General features: G+C 39.9%; 1 protein-coding gene across 10 annotated transcripts in view; it reads right to left on the reverse strand.

The window, feature by feature from the left end:
- Positions 1–19,316, reverse strand: part of SEMA5A (semaphorin 5A) — a 417,613-nt gene that overhangs the window by 260,588 nt on the left and 137,709 nt on the right. For all 10 annotated transcript variants that reach the window (XM_054193340.1, XM_054193343.1, XM_054193348.1 and 7 more), the window contains one exon: positions 10,732–10,827. The gene's annotated coding sequence lies outside the window, so the exon portion shown is untranslated. The remainder of the gene's footprint in view (positions 1–10,731; positions 10,828–19,316) is intronic.

The raw sequence follows: 19,316 nt of genomic DNA on the forward strand, positions 1-19,316 counted from the left end.
ACTCTACCATTTCATATGTCACTGTACTTGATAGTACTTGGAATTTAGCCTTCATAAGGACTTAATGTAATACGTTTTAAAATGTGAATGACCAATCTAAAGGACAAAATTGTACTTCTAAAAAAAAATATTAGTGGATATTCTACACATTAATACTAGGCAAACTTCCAAAATAAAGATTATATTTAAGTAGTTACTACTCAAAAGAACTGCTGGATGAGCTCCAAAATGTCATGAAATGACTACTGTGACAGCCTGGTTCAGTTAAATAATACAGGCAAAATTATCCTTCTCGTGGTGGGTTCAGTCCTGCAGTTCTTTGGTATAGTTTTAAAGGGCAGTGGTTATTAAACACATTTCAGCAAATGCATCGTGGTCACAGCTTTGACAAACAAAATACAGTAGAGGGGAATACACTTTTGTATGTCAAGTTCACTCACCCCTGTGCCCCCATTTGCACATGCATTTCAGACTCCCACGTCCTCTCAACTCTAGCTGATTACCAGCTTTTTATTTGCTTCTTCCCATCAATAACCTGCATAGTCTGTCTTTACAGCAACAGCTTAAGTGAGAGCAAGGTTTAGCAGACTGATCTAAAGGAAAGGGAGAGGTCATGCAGCTTTATCCCACATCACCGCTACGGAACACTTCTGCTCCACACCTTTTTATTTATACGTAGCTTTTCTATGAAGGTAAGCACTCAAAACATCCACTCATCGCACCAAGCTTCTGGATTCTTCCTTCAGTTCTTGGATAAGCAACAGAGAGAGCATCCTACAGGGAACACTTAAGTGGACTGAACGATCCAATGTCTCTGCACTGATTATACAAAATGCTACTATCTCACTTTCCTTGCTCTTTAACATTACCACTGCAGAGATGATTTAGGGTTTTTTTGTACATCAGCAGAAGTTTTCCCACACATTTACAAAGATTTAATACACCCATAAAAGCACTGTTTAGTGTTCCTTCTAACCCCATGATTAATCCCCTATGATTATAGGCAATAGTGCTCAAAGGGGACCCACCCATTACCATGACACTCTTCCATACTAGATTTTGCGTTTAGATCTCTGATTCAGTTGAGAACTGCAACGGAAAAATCACACCTTCCTTCCGTGCACATTCAGTTGCATTAATATCCAGATAATTCAGAGGCATCACACAAACATGCCTCTTTTTAATTAGGAACACTAACTGTGTGGCTTTTTTGAAGATGTCCATCTGAAATGCAGGAAACTCTGACAAAGCTATCAGAATCCTGGAATAAGAAGTCTGAAGGGAAAATCATGGCTTCTGTTAGATCTTTCTGGAAGTTCATCTACCTTCGTTAGTTTTTCACTAAATCCTGAATCCAGACCCAGCTATTTTACACCTTCTGTGAAAGATCAAGTTAATAAATCCTTTCCTAAAATAAACCAGGTAATATTAAAAATAATGGAAGTCACAAATATTTTCAAAGGCCATTCTATACGAAAATATCCAATCTATCAGTCTCAAAAAAAAAAAAGGCAAAGTTCAAAACAAATACAATGCTTATACTGAAAACCCCATGTATTCACATCCAACGGTTTCGTACAAATGAGGAACATCCCTGCACATGCCTGAACTTCCTGTCAATACAAACTCACTTATTTTTTGCTAGATCCTAAAACATGGCATGACAAAAAAAAAAAACGAAGAAAAAAAAGAAAGAAATCCTTCTAAAGAGAATAAATCAGCTGTATTTTCTTCCTCCAACATCAGTGTTAAAAATGTGAGTTCTATTTTTAAGTCTGTTTAAAAGTAGTAAAACTTGACACAACAGAAATCATATACTATCTGGTGGAATGCACCCAATGAAGCTGTCAAACAACAAATAAGGAGATGTCAAATAACCTAAGGTTAAATGAGAAACGGCTCTTGACATACTTGTTTCAATACCCAGAAGCCTCTGTGGGTTTCCTTCAGAGCATACATTGTGATGGTCTGCGTATTTCTGTCTCAAAAAAAAAAAAAAAATTAAATACACTCTCTTTTTTCCAAGTCTGAAATATCCTCTTAAAAAGTTATTTTAACTTACTTACATTTCCATGTTTTATCTAATTGTTAACGATGATGTTCTTTTTAATGATTTCCATTTAAGAGCTTTCAGGAAAAAAATCTATTCCATAAGGTTATTTCACAAACTAACAATGTTGTGAAAATCCAATTTGTTTGGTGACATCTTTCCCAATGGCTTCTCAGTGGCTGACAGTTTCCATCAGTCAAAGACTAAATTACATGAAGTGTCACTGATGTCTCCATCATATCCAAAATCACTTTAGATTTCTGTAGCTTTGTAGCCGTCATTTTTCATTTATCACTTTTGAATCTTACAAGGATACAGTATATGCACAGATTGCATACACTGAAACATATCTTAGACTCCTCCTTTTGAGGAATCTAAGATGCAGAGACCAAATGTGTCAAAGTCACCTTGAGCTCATAAATAGAAACATGGAGGATGATTATGCCTTCCCCCTTAGATTTTTCTAAAAATAAAGGCACTGTTTCAGCTTTCTTAGACTATTTTGCTTGCATCCAAATTTTCTAGTACCTCCATAGGTGCTTAAAGGGAAACTTCCTGACCATCCCTACATTTTATGCCACACAGTACACTCACTGGTGTCATAGCAATAGCCTATGGAAAACCATCGTCCATACTGCACCAGCACACCACCAGGCAAGGCTGGGTGACCTGCAGTCAGAGCATCCTTAGCTAGTGTTGCCCAAGACCACCAAGATCTATACCCAAAAGTCCACATAGTGTGGCCTGCACCCCTTTTTGCACTACCTTCTGTATGTCTTCATACCTTCACGTATTGCATTCTTCAAAAAACCAAACGCTCACATGGCACAGGCAGGGATTCCTTTCTTGGGATGAACAAATAACCACAACACCAATACGCTGACATGCCACAGCTGAATGTCATACACTTTGCTGGGAGGACCACATGCCCACTTAGACAACAGCCCACAGCAATAAGTGAAGGTAATCCCCAAAGCAGACCTGTATAGCCTCCACTTCACTTTGCTGGCCTGCCCCTCCATCTTCTCCCATACCAAGTCTACGTCCCTGTTCCAACACCACACCCTGAGCAAAGACCCTCGCTCCCAAGCAATCTAGATCTTCCTAGCAGTTGGTTGTATTGAAGGTCAGTCCAATACCAGCTAACAACAGCATGGTGCAACACCCAGATCCGTGCGCTCACTCATGATTGGCACCATTTTATCCCTCAAGTCATCCCCTGTCCCAAAAAGAAACCAGCTACTAGCTGCATTTTTAAGACCACCATAGCTGCTGCACATAGGAAGGGTAAAGTCCAAGAAAAGCTGAGCTCATTAGATCACACTGCATCTCCTGCCACACACAGATCTTGACCTTTCTATTCTCCCTCCACTGGAGCCCAGCTTCCGTGTCCCCTTCCCCTCAATACCCTGCAGAGAGCCAACACAATAACCTGCTTCTGCTGAGCTATAGAGAGCCATCTCAGTCCTGAGCTGGGTGCTGGCTAACCCAGGCTGTGAACATGCACCAGCAACATAATTTGGTATAAGGTATCCCAAGATCCCACTCACTCCTCAGCAGCAAGGAGGATGGCACATTCACGAGCCTGCTCCCTTAGTTCACCCTGAGCTGCAGACCTGCCAGCGCTCATGACAAGCCAGACCAAACCCATTGCCCATTTGCTTAGGAACACAAAGATCTGGCATACTACACTGGATGCACTGATGTCTGAAGAGAAGGGCAGGTTAAAAGAGAAGGAAGAAAGGCCTTTGTGTGACTCTGAGTAGCCCTGCCCTTTGCACCACTCCAACAACATTTCTAAAAGAAGCAAAGAGGCCAGTTTACTTTTAAAAGACAACAGATCCTGAAGTCCCCCTTCAGGGGATCCTTTAAAAGCATCTTCACACTGGCAGCTGAGGCATGCACTGAGAGTTGTAGAGGTTTCTCATCTCCTTTTCATCACAGAGCCTTGGCAGGTAATGACAGGAACACGCAGTGCCCATCACGTAGGTTATCTGGCAGAGTCATGGCATGTATCACATGTAAGTAAATAAGAGAGCTAGGAAAGTCGTATCCAAGATGCTGCGAGTGGTTGCGGAATAGCCCATTCCTTCTTGATGTCTCCCAAGACAGGTAACCAGCTATCCCACTGCGTGAACGCTGCCTTCCACTTCCATGCCCTAAGGAAGGGTGGAGCTCAGGGTAAGGGAATGCACTAGCCTCCCTACAAATCAAGGCATATCGACACATCTGCCCCCAGCTTTTCAGTCACTGTAGACCTCAGTGCCTCTCTTTTCTGCAACAACCAAACCCCTCTTTGATCAGCAGGAGAGGGTATTCATTTAGACACAAAGAAAATGCTAAAACACTACCTTTCCTTTCCTGTATTTGTTTTTATGTCTTTTCTCAGCCTGTCAGTGGTACTAAGTATGCTCTTCTACAGTCTCCACTGCTCTTCTGTAATCCCTTTGCAATTAAATTCCTTCTCCTTTACTTACAAATGCTCTGCTTTGATGTCATTTTTGTATTACTACAGAAAGATATCTTGTTACATGTACTTCCAGAACAGTCCAACCGTAAAGCTCTAGAAGAAGTACCAAGGAAAATGGCCATTAAAAAAAACCATGAATCCCTTGTAAATGGGCTCTGTCAATGACACAAGGAAAAACACAAGTACAATAATATGTTTTACAAATAAAAGTCCAACTAAAACCTGCCCTTTAGCTGCAGGTGTGGTGTTGAAAAATGATTAAGTCAGAGCAGAAAAGTGTCAGTTTACATAGCAGTGGTGCAACAAGATACAAATATCGTTGGTATGAGAAGGGTCTATGGAATGGAATTGTTGGAATTCAAAATAAAGAGCCCATAAGGGAAATGCTGAGGACGCTAGGCCTTTCCACTGGGAGCCTTGTGTAATAATGAAATGCAAAATTTGACCTAGAAAGGGGCAAAAAAGAAAAGAGCCAGGATACAAAAAACACTAAACAAACCAAGAAACTGGTTGACATTGTATGTAACTGGCCAAGTAAAATATTGGCAATTTATGGCAGCATTAGGAAATGTGTAACTCAAGAAGACAGACTTACCAGAGAGTAGAGACAAACTTTCTAGCATGGTGTGTTTGCCCTGCTCTACCTCAGCATGCTTCACCCCAGAGAGATGGGACCTGCATGCTAATGAAGCGTCCCAAAAGCATAGTTTAGATACAGCAATAGGTTCCCTCCATCCTTTCATACCTGGCCATCTCTCTCCTCCGTTACCATACCACTTCACCATGATGCTGATGAGACAGTCACAGAGTGAACTACCAGAAAAACTGTATTGCTAAAGTCACCACAATGCATTCTGTTTTTTAAACTGTTAACTTTTTGAATATAAAAGATCACATTTTACCACATGTTATAGCTCAATCGCTACAGCCTTATCAGTTTCTTTAGCTAATAATGTAACTACAGACAAACACATCTTTACATGGAAAATCCAGTGCAGAGTTCATAGTTCTTTGTTTCTTAAAGACACAAACCTGTATTTATACTGTAATAAATACATCATAACGAAAGATATTGAAAACACAAATTGAAACATGACACTCTCACTGTGCAAAGTCTTTGCAAACCTTCAGTGCTCTGTAAATAATAAATAACTAAAGCAGAGGTCATCTCAGCAGGTTAATCATGAGTTCTAATGACAAGATACAGAGTTTGCTCCAGCTAGGCTGTGCTATCTAGTCCATGGCTAAACAGGATTTCAATTTTCAGGGCTGTCAATCTTGCATGTTTTCCAGCATTGGATTCCACCATATTTCATAAAGACGCAACCAGAAGCTGAGTGAAAAATAATTCAAAATGCTTGCAGTGGTATTGCAGAAAGGGCTCCCAGAGCAAACAGATTATACGCACTATATTAATGCATACATTGCAAGTACAAAAATCTGTGTCATGTGGAAAAAAAAAAAATACACCAAACATGGATCAACAGAGACAACTCAAAGGGTCTCAAAACAGTGCCCTTTTCTACAAATTATGTATTTTATACAAATTATATATAAATTATTTACAACACCCGTATTGCAAGAAGTGCAACCTGGGAGAGGGCAGTTGTGCCAGTCGGGGGGAAGACCAAAAAAAAGAAAAAGAAAAAAAAGCGAGAGGAAAAGAGATTAAAATTATAAATCAAAGACCATTTAATTTCACACCAGGTGTTAAAACCCTGCTTCTAGTTGCTATTAATCTCAGAGATTTAACAACAGGCTTTAATGGGAAGAGCTCATTCTCTGTAGCAAGATACAAAGGGTCTTTCCAGTAGACACAATGACCTCATCCATCCCCCTCTGATCCTCCTTCACCTCATATGCAGAGTCAAGTACAGAACCATTCATCACTTTAGTACAAAGCTGTTTGCAGCTCAGTGGTCCGACTTTATGTTACGTACTAGTCTTCAGCTATTTGAAGCTCCTTCCTTCCACTCTGAAATTGCTATTGCTGCTTTGAAGCAATCCAGGTTCCTTTTATCAAACAATAACTACTACTAACGAGCTTTTGTTGTTGTTTCATGTGTTAAAATTCCCTGAGTTTGGCACAAAGGGAAACCTCCCACTACCAGGCACACACAGACACAAGGAAGACACCAGAAGAGTTAGAAGGGCCACCAGGAAGGAACTCTCCTTCATAGACAGATGAGCTCAAAGAATTAGGTGGGTAAGGAAATGGCTGACCTAAGCAATACTTTTAATTGCTAATGACCTATGTTATATTCCTCTTCCTTTTTCTCTTTAACTGCTCTTACCCTGCATTTCTCCTCCATTTATCTAAAATCACACCCTTGTATCCCCTCTTCCTGCAAGAAAAATACTCTTTCCTTAGGACTCTGTATATCACCATTTGAAATATTCGTCATCTTTGTCTCTGCAAGTTTTCGCCATGTTACTTAGAAATCCATTGAGTCTCCATTTCAGCTGCTTTAGCCTCATTTTTGCTACTCTTAACAAAATTCATTTTTACCAAGAGCAACTACCCTCTCTAATGAAAACTATTGTTCTCCCCTCCCATGTTTTTTGATTTCAAGTCCCCTTGGAATACTCTTTAATACTTGTATGGATCCATCCATCTCAGGTCCATAAACCACTGATTGAAAAATCAAAGACACTGTTTTCTTTCATTCCCAGTATCTGCTCCTCTCTAAACCTCTAAAATCCTGTTAATTCTTAAGAACTTTCTTCAGGAGTTTCTCATCCTTGCTTACCTCTTCCCATTCAATTCCTTCAGTTCAATTTACCTGTTTTCCACTAATCTTCTCCCACGACCCTCTCTCTTCCAGTAGCCTTATCTGTTTTGGCCATTTCAACTGCTATCATTATGCAGCTCTGTCATTTCTAGCCTTGCCCCCAGATCATCATTATGTAATTCAAATGTTTTGTCTCTCAAACTAATTCACAAATACAAAAGTCTCTCAAAGTTCAATTCTCATTCTCTTTGTACTCTCTCAAGGCTTTGCCATTTCATCTTGCTTCTCTCTCCCCTCAAAGTCTACTGTCTCTACAGCAAAATGGGTGTCCCTAGGACTTACGTAGTGAGAAAAGGTGTTCTGGTAATTCCTCACTCTCTGACAGACAGTACAGACTGTACAGGGAACAAAGCAAGAAAAAAAAAACCAAACAGATTTTTGGGGCTAAGAACTGAACTCTCAATGAAACAGCTTGAACATATTAAGATTAATTTAATTGTAATTTATCAAACGCCAAAATAAGCTAAAAAGCATTTATCTTACAATGAGGGAAAAGGCTCCAAGCTCAGTGTGACACCTGAAATTACATAACAGCTTAATATTTTTAAAAATAGTTTTATCAACAGAGTTCTCTTCTAGGACTGCACCCTGCAACCTTAGTATTTATAAAACATTGTGTAAGACCCACCGCAGTGAGCCAGGCTGGATGTTTAGCCCAAATGGAATGACCAGACTGGCTCAGATTAAATATCCAGCCTGACCCACTACCCTGTCTCCAGGAGCAGCCAAGAGCAGATGTCTAAGGGAACAGTGAAAACCAGAGCAGTCATATAGAAATGTTCTCTTCCACTCCCACCAAAACACTTACCGCACAGCTTTCCACAATTTGCAGCTCAGTAACTCCCTTACCTAGAGGTAATACCTTTCTTCGCCACCTCTTCTTTTTTCCCTCCTTCTTTTTTTTCCACCTCCTTTTCCAACATTGCTCAGCAGCTCTTTATACTCATGCAGCACGCACAGCATCCCATGGCAAGGAATTTCAGAACTGACTTGCACACTATGCAAAGAAAAACTCTTCCTAGCTTTGAAGCTGCTCCCTGGTAGTTTCACCTGACATCTTATCTAATAAAAAAATAAGGTGGCACTGAGTGTTCATTTCCCATCCACACTCCTCACAGCTCTTATGATTTTGTAGACCTGCAGCATTAGCATCTGGCCATTATCTCTTTTTCAGTCTGCAGACTCTCATCTGGCTAGTTGTTCTTGCATGGAAGCTGCTCCACGGATGCCTTCTGCATCCTGCTGCCCCTCTTCATTCTTGTTGCCCTTCTCTGAACCTTTTCCAGTTCTACTCCACTTGTTCTGAGATAAGGAGACCAGAACAGCACACTATATTTAAGACACAAACACATGGCAGATTTAGAGAGTGGCCTAATGATATTTTGATCTCCCTCCTTTTACAGCAACTCCTGATATAAATTTGTTTTTTGACTGCTACTAAAGTATAGAGATTATTTTTTTCATTAAATCGCTGCTTCTAGTCCCCAGATCTCACACCAGCTCAAAATATTTTGCCATTACTGGGCCTGAATTTCATTCAACACTTTAACGACCATTTCATCCGCCATTTTAATGAGCTTTATAAGGTTCTTTTGCAGTTTTTCAGTCTGCTGCCTTTTCTTTTACCTTCTTTTGCCCTGATTAACTTAGTTTCAGAAATAAGCCTTATCATCATACTTCTGTTCCAAGCCACTTATGAATATGAAGATCCCCCTGGGCACTCAGAGAGATGTCTGTGGAAATCCACCTGTGATTTCCAATGCATTTTTCTCCTGGTGTTTTGTTTCCTACCATTTAACCAATTATTTACACAGTGGGCAGTCCTGTTTAGTTCCTTTAAAAGTATTTTTTACAGGACTTTGAATACAAAACAGCTTTTCAAAATATAAGTAGAATAATGCATCATAAAATCTCTTCCATCTGCATGCTAGTTATCTCTTTCAAAGGACCACAGCATCTTAGCAAGACTTGACTTCAAATCACAAAAATGCTGTCTGGAAGTCATCTAGTCTGACCAACTACTAAAAGCCACAGTAGATCAGGTCAGCTGTAGCTTTGTCCAACTAAGACTTGAAAGCCTCCCCCTGGAGAGATGCCACCTCCGTCTCCCTGGGTAACTTTTTCCACTGTTGCACTACCCTCCTAGCGAAAATGATTTTCCTACAATGCCCTATCAGAACACTTCAATCTGCAATCCGTGTATGTTAACCCTCTACTACATGGTTTGCCACTGTCAAGAACATTGGCTCCATCGTCTTTGTAAGCACCCTTCAAATAGCTGAAGACTAGTATTAACCTGCTCCTAAAGCTCCTCTTCATCAGGCTCCCCTTCACGGAAATCAATTCTTTCTCAGCATCTCCATCACGTTTATCCAATGTCCTCTCTGAAACAGCCACTAATCTAATATTTTAATTAATCCACGCAAGTTTAACAAGAGGTTTACTGGTTTCTAGGCTCCCTGATTCCACATGAATGCTTGCTAAAACATGGCATCAGATTAGACATCTTCAAGTTCTCAACTGCCGAGACACTTTAAAGCAACAGGCTGCACACCACAGTCTGTAGCTGATCTATTTCACTCTTCCGTTCCTTAAAAACTTGAGTGAGCTACGTCTGGACCTGTTAAATTGGGAACATGCAATTTGTTCCACAATCTCTCCTACAAATGCTTCCAGCTGAGAAAGGCAATCTCATAAGCCTCCCATAAGAAGGGTTCCGAAACAGGAACCACCCCACGCTTTTCAGTGGTGAGCACATACCCACAAGAATAATTTAGTTTTCAGCCATGGCTTTATCTCAGATCATTCATTTCATAATGTCACTACATGCAGGCCCCACAGACTCTTCAACTGGTTTCCTCCTACTGGTGTGGTTGAAAAAAGCATTTATTAATTGTATGTTTAGACTGATTGGGGGGATATTTTTGGTCCTATTTTCCTTCTTTGAATGCAGCCGCAGCTTTTTTTAAGATGTCCTATTGCCTTGAATAGTCTCCTCTACCTTGTCATTTAGCTATACAGGCTTCCTTTTCTTAAGTCTTTTTTAGACTGATGGTAGCATTTGTGTGAAGCCTCCAAAACAGCATCCTAAAATAGTGTCTCTGCCACCTACAAACACATTGCTCTTACAGTTGCCCTTTCAGTTTTTCTTTAAAGAAACATCCCCATTTTTACATAGTTTCCCTTCTTGGAGTTGAGCGTAATTTAAGAGAGGGGAGAAGAAAGGAGAATTGCAGGTGGTTTTTCTTGTGTTCCTCCCATTTCCATTTCTTGCATTTCCTTAGCTTAGGGAGGAGAGAAACGCAGAATACCTATAACGGTCTACAAAACCATCTCACAGTCTTTTTCCAGACAGCATCTTGCAATCTCTCCATGACATCACCTTCTACCCACTGAACAAAATACAGTCTCTTACCTACCTTTTTGTTACCATCCCTCTGTAATCATTTACTGCTTCCGTTCAGTGTTCGTGCAGAGCCTAGCACAGTGGGGTCCTGAGTCTACTTTGTAGGCTCCTAGGAGAAAAGGAAACATAAAGGAGAAATTGAAGAGACAGCTCATCAGCAATTCTCAGACATTTATAGCAGCCACAAAACATCTGTCTTTCAAGACAATAAATTAGAAATGTAAGGCACTGAACTACAGTGTGAACAAGAACCAAACAGAAAGAGGCAGAAAAAAAACATTCTTTAAAATAACTGGCAGCTTGGGATGAGAATCAGAAAGGAGGAGTACTTGTCACAGAATTAACAAAATCCATGGGACACGAATTTGAGAAAAAACCTCACTGTAAAAATCTTCCTTGGTGCCCTAACCACCACTAAAATTAAACATGCCTAAAACGTGGGCTGAAATCTGGCCGCAAGCGAAATCCAGACAAAACTTTAGTGTTCCTTAATCTTTCCATAAAAGGAAGTTCAAGAGAAAAACGCAGTTACTGTCTAATGTCTCAAAACATTACAAAAGACATTTTCAAGAGAAAGAGATGCATCATTAAGAACACTTCAAGACGTTAACCCATATTGTAGAAATGACAAAGACTATAAAAACATTCAAAAAATTATCTTGCTTTTTTCTTTATTGAAACAGGTATTATATAGGTATATTATATCTCTCTCTATATATAGAAACAGGTATAATAAAGAAGGTACTGCTAATCAACTAAGTGCTACCTTTACTTGAAACAAGACAGGAATCACATAGCCGTTTCCTGCTCTCAACACATCAACAAAAAGGTGCTTCACTTCATAAATAAAAACCAATAATAGTCCATCCAATTTAAGCATTCGCTTCTTTGAGAATGCCTACAGCACAGAACAAATACACTAGCAATCAACAGTTCACCCTTGAACCTAATCAGAGGCACGAGGCAAAAAGGAGTCATTGTTCTACTCTGTTTACTCACTTATATAAAGTGACTGTACTAGATGACTGAAAGTGCTTGAGATTTTTTTCCCAGTGCTTTTCTGACCTACGAAAGTCTCAGGAAATCTGCCGAATGCATATGCAGTACTGCATAAAGACATTTTATAACAAGGAAACATCACACGAGCAAGAACCCTCCAGGTTAGACAACAAAGATCCAGATTCACCATGTCAAAATTTCTCACAAGCCCCCTGCTCCCTATCACCAGGTACTTCAGATTTTTAACATTTACATATTTTCTTCTAAATTAAGTATTTATATCATATGCACACATACACACAACCCTCCACAAAATTCAGCTATGTCAAACTCTGCTGCAGAAGCTGCCAACAGCAGATTTAGATAGTGTTCTCCATGGCATAGGGATCAACTGTAGCTAAAGGTTATAAGGTAATTTTGAATCTCATAGTCCAAGGTGGTAGGTGAAGCTTATATCGTTAAGAAGACATTGCATCACCTTTTTGCCTCCCACTTTTCAGAAAGGCAAGGACAAATTTAAATCTTGGAAGAGGATCAAGTTCTACTTTTTATATTATTATGAACTGGAGAATACTTGAACACCTCAGCACAACTACCTACCACCCGTGCACGTTGATGACAAAGTACTCTGAGACATTCAGTCTTCCAAGTAATTAATTATAACCGTTACCATGCAGTAAGTCCTACAGACAACTACAAGCAACCCATCTCTAAGATGCAGTGTGCTAGTGATTTATGTATGCACTCACTACACCAGAATGAACAGTTGAATTATTATGCTTTGAAACATTACAAAGAAGGCTGTATACCTCAATTTTTCTAAATGAACCTGACAGTACTGGTGCTTTCTATACGCACTTCAACCCACTCACTCTCCCCTCACCACTCATTTCAAGATTCATATTTCTACAAAAACATTTCCGGTTTTATTTCAGCAAAATAAAAGTTTTAGCAAATTTATTTTTATTATAAGCTTAAGAATTTCCGAGACAAAACTGGAAAGCAGAGTCTGAATCCACCTTACTGATTTAGGGAAAACACACACACACAGAGAAACAAACTCTTAAAGCTTGGATTTCTACAGATTCATGTCTTGCTTCTCTTACGCTTCTTAATATGGCAACCCTGCTGTTCCTATGACTGTGGTGGCACTCTCATCAGGCGCAATACAGTATATGCTGTGGGCAGAGTAACACAGAAGTTAGCCAGAGTATTCATTTAGTTAAGCTGAAGTTAGCCTAACTCAGTCTACACAGCCCACACCAAACCATTCTTGCAGAAATTGCAAATTAAGCCACCGACATCAGAAAACTGACCAGAATTTTTTTTATTTTTTTTTTATTTTTTTTTTTTTATTTGGGGGTATACAACCATATTTTAGTTTACTTTTGCTTAGGTTTAGCAACATTTACTAAAGCAAAAAGGCTACAGTGGCTGTGCTCCCTACCTCTGTCTCCTACCCTTTCCTTTCAAAATGACTTCTGAAACTGACGACCGGTTTCAACCTAACACAAAAACTTTAATGAAAATATCCAGACAAAACAAGACAAACTCACTTTCCAAACTGCTGGCTTTCCCTACTCTCAGTGACAAACACAGGCACGCTAGAAGGGATTTCAGCCATGGCACATTTTATCTCCCCAGAAGCACGTTTAATTTTAAAGAACAGGGGGAAAAAAACCTTCTGCAAATGGATAAAAATATACATAGGTGTATGCTTGTGGAAGTTTTCCATAAATCTTTACTATATTTACTGATAAACCGGTAGGAGTACTGTATCCCACTGCTGTTCGAATATGGTACAGAAGCCATTGGTACAACCAGGCGGTATGATTAAATTTGGTGGGGACACGGAGGAAGGTGCACAGGCAGTTAATAACCTTCACTGTCATATGGATACGGGCACCACTCTCACATCTGTATAGTACATTTTGAAAGATATTTGGCTACATACTGAATTGAGCAAAGAAATAATCATAGCATGTCTAGACACCGTGGCTCGTCTGCATGCCGAGACTTCCCGCTTCTGCTGTAGCTGCACGGCACCACTCAGGCAGCGTGCCACGGCGGCAACCTCGCCTCACCCAGTCAGCTGGGAGCTTGCCCGGGCACCCAGGATTTTCATACAATATCTAATGGCAACCATTGCTCACCTCGCAAGCCAAAAAAAGGGGTAAGAACATGCCTGGCTCCACACCACTCCATCATCTGTGGAGCTTTTGCTCCACAGAGAGCGTGACCTGAGTTAGGCAAGCTGCTCCAAGTGACTTCTGCTGATGTTGGTGGGGCTGAAGTAGAAGTGTCAGCAGCACCAGGGAGATGGGGTTTTTCCCCACTTCAGTGCTCTCACCATCTACACACAGGAGAACTGAGCACACATAAGTAAACTTCATGTACTGCTTAAAATGGTGTTGAAAAAATTGTTTGCTTTTGTTGCTATCTGGCAGCAGGAGAGAAAATCATGTCAAAACTGAAAGTGTACCAAAACTGACAGGGAGGTAAGGAAGGAGGGAGGGGAGAAAAAAAAAAAAAAAAAAGATTAAAAGATACAAATACCCTCCCTCCTCTTCCCTTATTCCCAAAACCGCCTGCATTATGCAAATATATCCCACTTTCAGGGATGAATCAAGGATGAATGGTTAGAGCAGCTGGTATATACAACCTTGTGCTCATTATACAAAGACTAACATTTCTTCTTATTATGTACACTAGCCAATATTACTATTTATCTCTCTCTTTTTGTGCTGAAGAGGACCTCACACAAGGAAAGCGATCGCACTAAATCCAGCTTATTTGCTGGACTAAAGAATGGATGCGGAAAATTGCAATTATTAAGCTAAATCTAGGCATACGGAAAAGAAATGAAAGAAATAGAAATACTCTACTTACAAAGCTGCATTTTGTTTACAGGCATTTCTAATCACAGTATTGAGTAAACTAAAACCAAAACAAAACAAATGTAGGAATTCTTAGGAAAAAAGCAGGAAAAAAACCCAACCAAACAACAATGTCCTTGAGCATGTCCCAGCCGCAACTGTTTGAGACCACATAACCAGCCCACACAAACGCAGAACAGGTAGACACGCGCTGCAGAGCAGAAGGTCAACGTACGGAGCGCTACACCCACTCCCATACTGCTTCATGTGCAGGGCTGGGAAATGTCCAAGTCTTCACAGATGTGTCCTCTGGTTCAACTCAGAAATCATATCCGGGCAAAACAGGAGCAGTACCGGGACTCCCTTAAGCTCCAACATTGTTGTTCCTTTGCTGAACACAAGCTCCAAGTCATGAAGAACCGTGGACATACACACGCACATGCTCCCACACAAATCACATAAGCAATAGATGTGACTCATTCAGAGCTTGTCAGGCTTACTTCATAGGCACAGTAAATCCAACATAATCAGAAGACAAGACACTCACGGCCCACATGAAGATCATCTTTGGAGAAAAGAAGAAAAAGAAGAGTCCCATAAAGCAGACTCATTCCACTTGCGGTAACACATGCCAACGCTCAGGAGTATGAGCCCTGGTCATATTCTGCATATTGATAGCTATACTACTGGCCAAGGCACCTTTTTTCCAGTTTTTCTGAAAGGGAAGGTCTTGACAAAGAAAATGAAATTCATGAATTACTCATAGCTTTAACTCTATTTACAGTATCACTTCATTCTTCAATAGGCCAAAATAAGAATAAATGTAGAGACTGGAGTGCCAGGAGGGGAAATGTATTGCTGACAGGAAAGCACAAATCAGAATATGTGAAGTCACCAGTCAGACGGAGTTCTCTGGTTGAAAATTATAAACCAGAATGACGTAACATTTATGTTACGGTTTTGCAGGGATTCAACTAATAATAGTTCATTAAAAGCTGCTGAACTTGCCCTACTTACTTGCTTTAATTTCATCTAGGTCAAAGTGACAAGACACGTTAGTGTAAATTTAACCTTTTAACTAACCACCACAGATTTATAATCCAAGAGCAGCACTTAGTTCTTGCCAAAAACCACAATTCCCAAAATAGCAATTTTTAAAGTATAATACATTACTGAGATTGCTGTCAGAATGAACAGTATTACCCAGTTTGAAATGGTAGAGATGGAGAAAAACAGTAATAAAGGAGAAATTATTGTGGTCTTGCTCCCACTGAAGTCATGTTCTTCATGAAGACTTCAAAGAGCAGGGAAAACACGGGCTTTATCCAACTTTCTGCAAATTACACAACTGAGTATTTTTATTTAAAATAAATCAGTTCTGATACAACTCTGATCTCCTTGAGTTTGACAGCAAAACTTCTTCTGAAAATATTTATTCTTGAGCATGACACCATTTATCCTTGTGTTTTTCTGGTCTTTGACTGAAGTCTATAGTACATTTCAAGTGCTCTGTTGCCACTGGTATTAGCTGTCCACATATCTCCAAACTCTTACGTAGTTTCCTGAACCTGAAGTTCATTGGATTGATAATCCAGGAAGTCTTTTCTAGCTCTAGGATACTGACAAGAATCACACCTTTCAGCACCTTTCAGACAAATTGTGTTAGTATTGAAAACACAAGAGGCTGAGGGTTTCATGACCAGCGAAACCAACTTCATAAGGAAGTCAATGAAGAGAATTATTAAACAATGTAGCATAACGTACACAAGATTTATTTCTGTGCACGCATGTGTGCATGTCTACAAGACTTAGATAAAAAAAAAATCAATGTTCCTAGCATTTTTTGGTGTCCTTAAGATGAAGCTCAATACATGTGTTTGGTTTTCTCTTCATTTTTTATTTGTTTGTTTTTCCCCCCGGCAGGAAGGTGTGGGTTTTTTTGTTTGTTTTGGTTTTTTTTTAATATTGCAGGAAAGATACCATGTAACAATCTTCTTGAGAAATTCTTCCCCAAAATGCAACACTGTAATGCTTCTACTTGTTCTACAATTTTCACCTGTAAGAAAAATAGTCTCAACATCACTCCACCCACCCTGATAAAAGTCATGGAATAAAATATTACTCTTCTTCTGGAATTCTGCCAAATAATTTCATGTCCTGTCTAACTGATTCTCAAATTTAAGTTGCACACTCAAAACCGATACTAGTATGTAAATCTTAAATCTCATTGATCACCACTGCAGTTCTTCAATATCTATGCCAATTTAGGAAAAACAAGCAAAACAGAATACCCTGTAATCTATGCATTTAGCCCACGTGAAACCAAACAGTTGCTCCCTTTCTGTCGTTAACCAGTTTATTTTCCAAAGAAGGCAAGTAAGCTAAGAAAGGTAAAACCAATACTATGGGTATCATAGAAGAGAAATCCTGAGCAAAAGCATCTTTAGATATGTAACCATAAAATAATATATTACGTTTTATCCGACCTTTTGCAAGAGCCAGTGAACCTTTTCAATCTAGTTTTAAAAAATTCCAGTGAAGCTTAGATGGCAGACACCTTTTAGAGAAAAAAAAGTCCACAACCCTTAGGAAAACCCTGGTTTTTATTTACTCTTCTGAAAGACATTTTCTGTACTGCAGGACACCAGCTGGTATATTTTCTGTAGGATACTTAATTCAGAGACATCTGCTTGCTAGCAGACCAAGGATGAAGTTTGGAGTTACGAGACCTGGATTATCTTTCTGGCTGAGCAACTGATTTGTGGTGCACCCTGCTCTGTCCCCATTTCACCATTATAAAATGTGAAGATGTCTTCTAGCATATCACGGTTTCTTTAAATAAATATCTCAGTGAACTGCATTGCGAGAACGGCAGTTCCAATTAAGAGTGAACTCGGGAGTGTAGTGACAATTTCGGGAAATCTTTATGGTTGCGTTCTCTCAGTCAGAGCCCAGCTGCCTTCTGGAGAAACAGGACTGAACAGATTCACGTAGGTACCACAGATGCCAAACAATAACAAAAAGACTAATCCTGAATATTGCAGCTGCTGATAATGCTCATTGCCTAACAATGCAGAAAGTATTACACTCACTATTGCCTACAGCATGCACTGCTATGGAGAAAAAAAAGAAATGATATGTAGTCTGGGAGAATCCAAGATGATAGTCTGAAGAGGAAAATAACTCAGCGCATATAGCTTGAGGTTATGAGGAAAGCGTCTGCTAATATGCAGCAGGCTCCCATAATTGTGCAGCTGAAGTAATAATACCCCAACAAAATGCCATTACAATGTGCAGTGTTTAACAACTGTGCCAGTTTTTACGCATGTCGGTTTATTCCACAAGATGGCTTATCTACTTTGTTAGTCTAAATGCTCCAAAATGATTTAAAGAAATCATACCCACTATATTTTAAAGACAGGAGACTGTATTAAATCCTGTGTAAGTCTATTAATTTTAATTGCGCTATATCAGGAAAAAAATGGATCCGTAGTCTACTTTTCCAAATGGGGGAGAGTTACTAAACAATACTGGTAGGTTTAGATTGTTCTTCGATGATGGATGCTTTCCCTTCTTCCATCTCAGCATGCAAGAGAGAAAGAAAAAACTTAACATATCCATCAACAGCGCCAGAAAACACAGCACAGTCCATCTGGTACCGTAAATCGCAAACTGATAGATGCTCCCCCCTTCCCCCAGCAAGCTTCTTAGTTCTTCTACTCTCTCTTCAGCATGAAGTCAAATGCTGTGGGGTTCTTTTTGTAGGTGGCTGTAGAGATAGCAAGAACATGGTGGCTGTGATCTGGACATATTCCAAAGCTCGTCCGAAATATTCTTACCCAGGGCCAAATGTTTTCCCCATCAGCAGCAAAAGCATTCAATGCTTTGGCATTCTTCTAGCAGCCTATCCCTCCCATTGCCACCCAGCATGCAAGCACACTCCCATCTCCCTGGCTGCTCACAGTGCTGAAGCAATTACAAATGCCTCAGGCAAAGCAAAGATACGGAGGTAAACACTTTAGTCCTGGGCATCATCCCAGGAAGGACACACATAATAATTTCCAAGCTCCTCCTCAAGAGATTATTTTTTTTTTCTTCTGTTCAGTACTAACAAAATTAAGGAAGGAGAAGAGTTTAATGTACGAGTAGGATCCCTGTCAAAAATTTCATTACAACGCCTAGTTCATCGTATGCTGTTATTAAAAGCAAACATCTACTCTCCCCTGCTGTGCACTAGGCTTAAATGACAAAGCAGGCAGCAGATCCCAGAATTGCTCTGTACTGTGCCCGCAGCTAACTTCCTTTCACAGCCCTGCTTTGCCTTCCTACAGTATCTCCAATCTTGGTAGAATCTACTTTCTTTCAAGTGGCATATTATATTCACTTTTTTTTTTTTTGAAGGTTAAACCACTAAGTAGAGCATGAAGTACATGATTCTGCATTTGACCCACTGATGTCCTACATGTTCACTTCAGGCAGCAGAAAAAGAATACCTGGATCTGACTTTGCTCCTGTATTTCACGTCTGCTTGAGGTACCCATTTCACGTAGAAACATAACATAAAAAGAGAGCAAGAGGTTTTGGTAGCTGTTGCTGGGGATGATCTGGAGTTTTTGCACTCAAGCAGCTGGGAGAACTTATGCAGAAAAGTATGCAGAGACATTAAGCATGTTATCCTGAGAGGCGTTTATTAAAATGCAATGTTAACTTCAGTATCTGGTAT

Source organism: Rissa tridactyla, chromosome 2, assembly GCF_028500815.1.
Source record: "Rissa tridactyla isolate bRisTri1 chromosome 2, bRisTri1.patW.cur.20221130, whole genome shotgun sequence".
Taxonomy (NCBI): domain Eukaryota; kingdom Metazoa; phylum Chordata; class Aves; order Charadriiformes; family Laridae; genus Rissa; species Rissa tridactyla.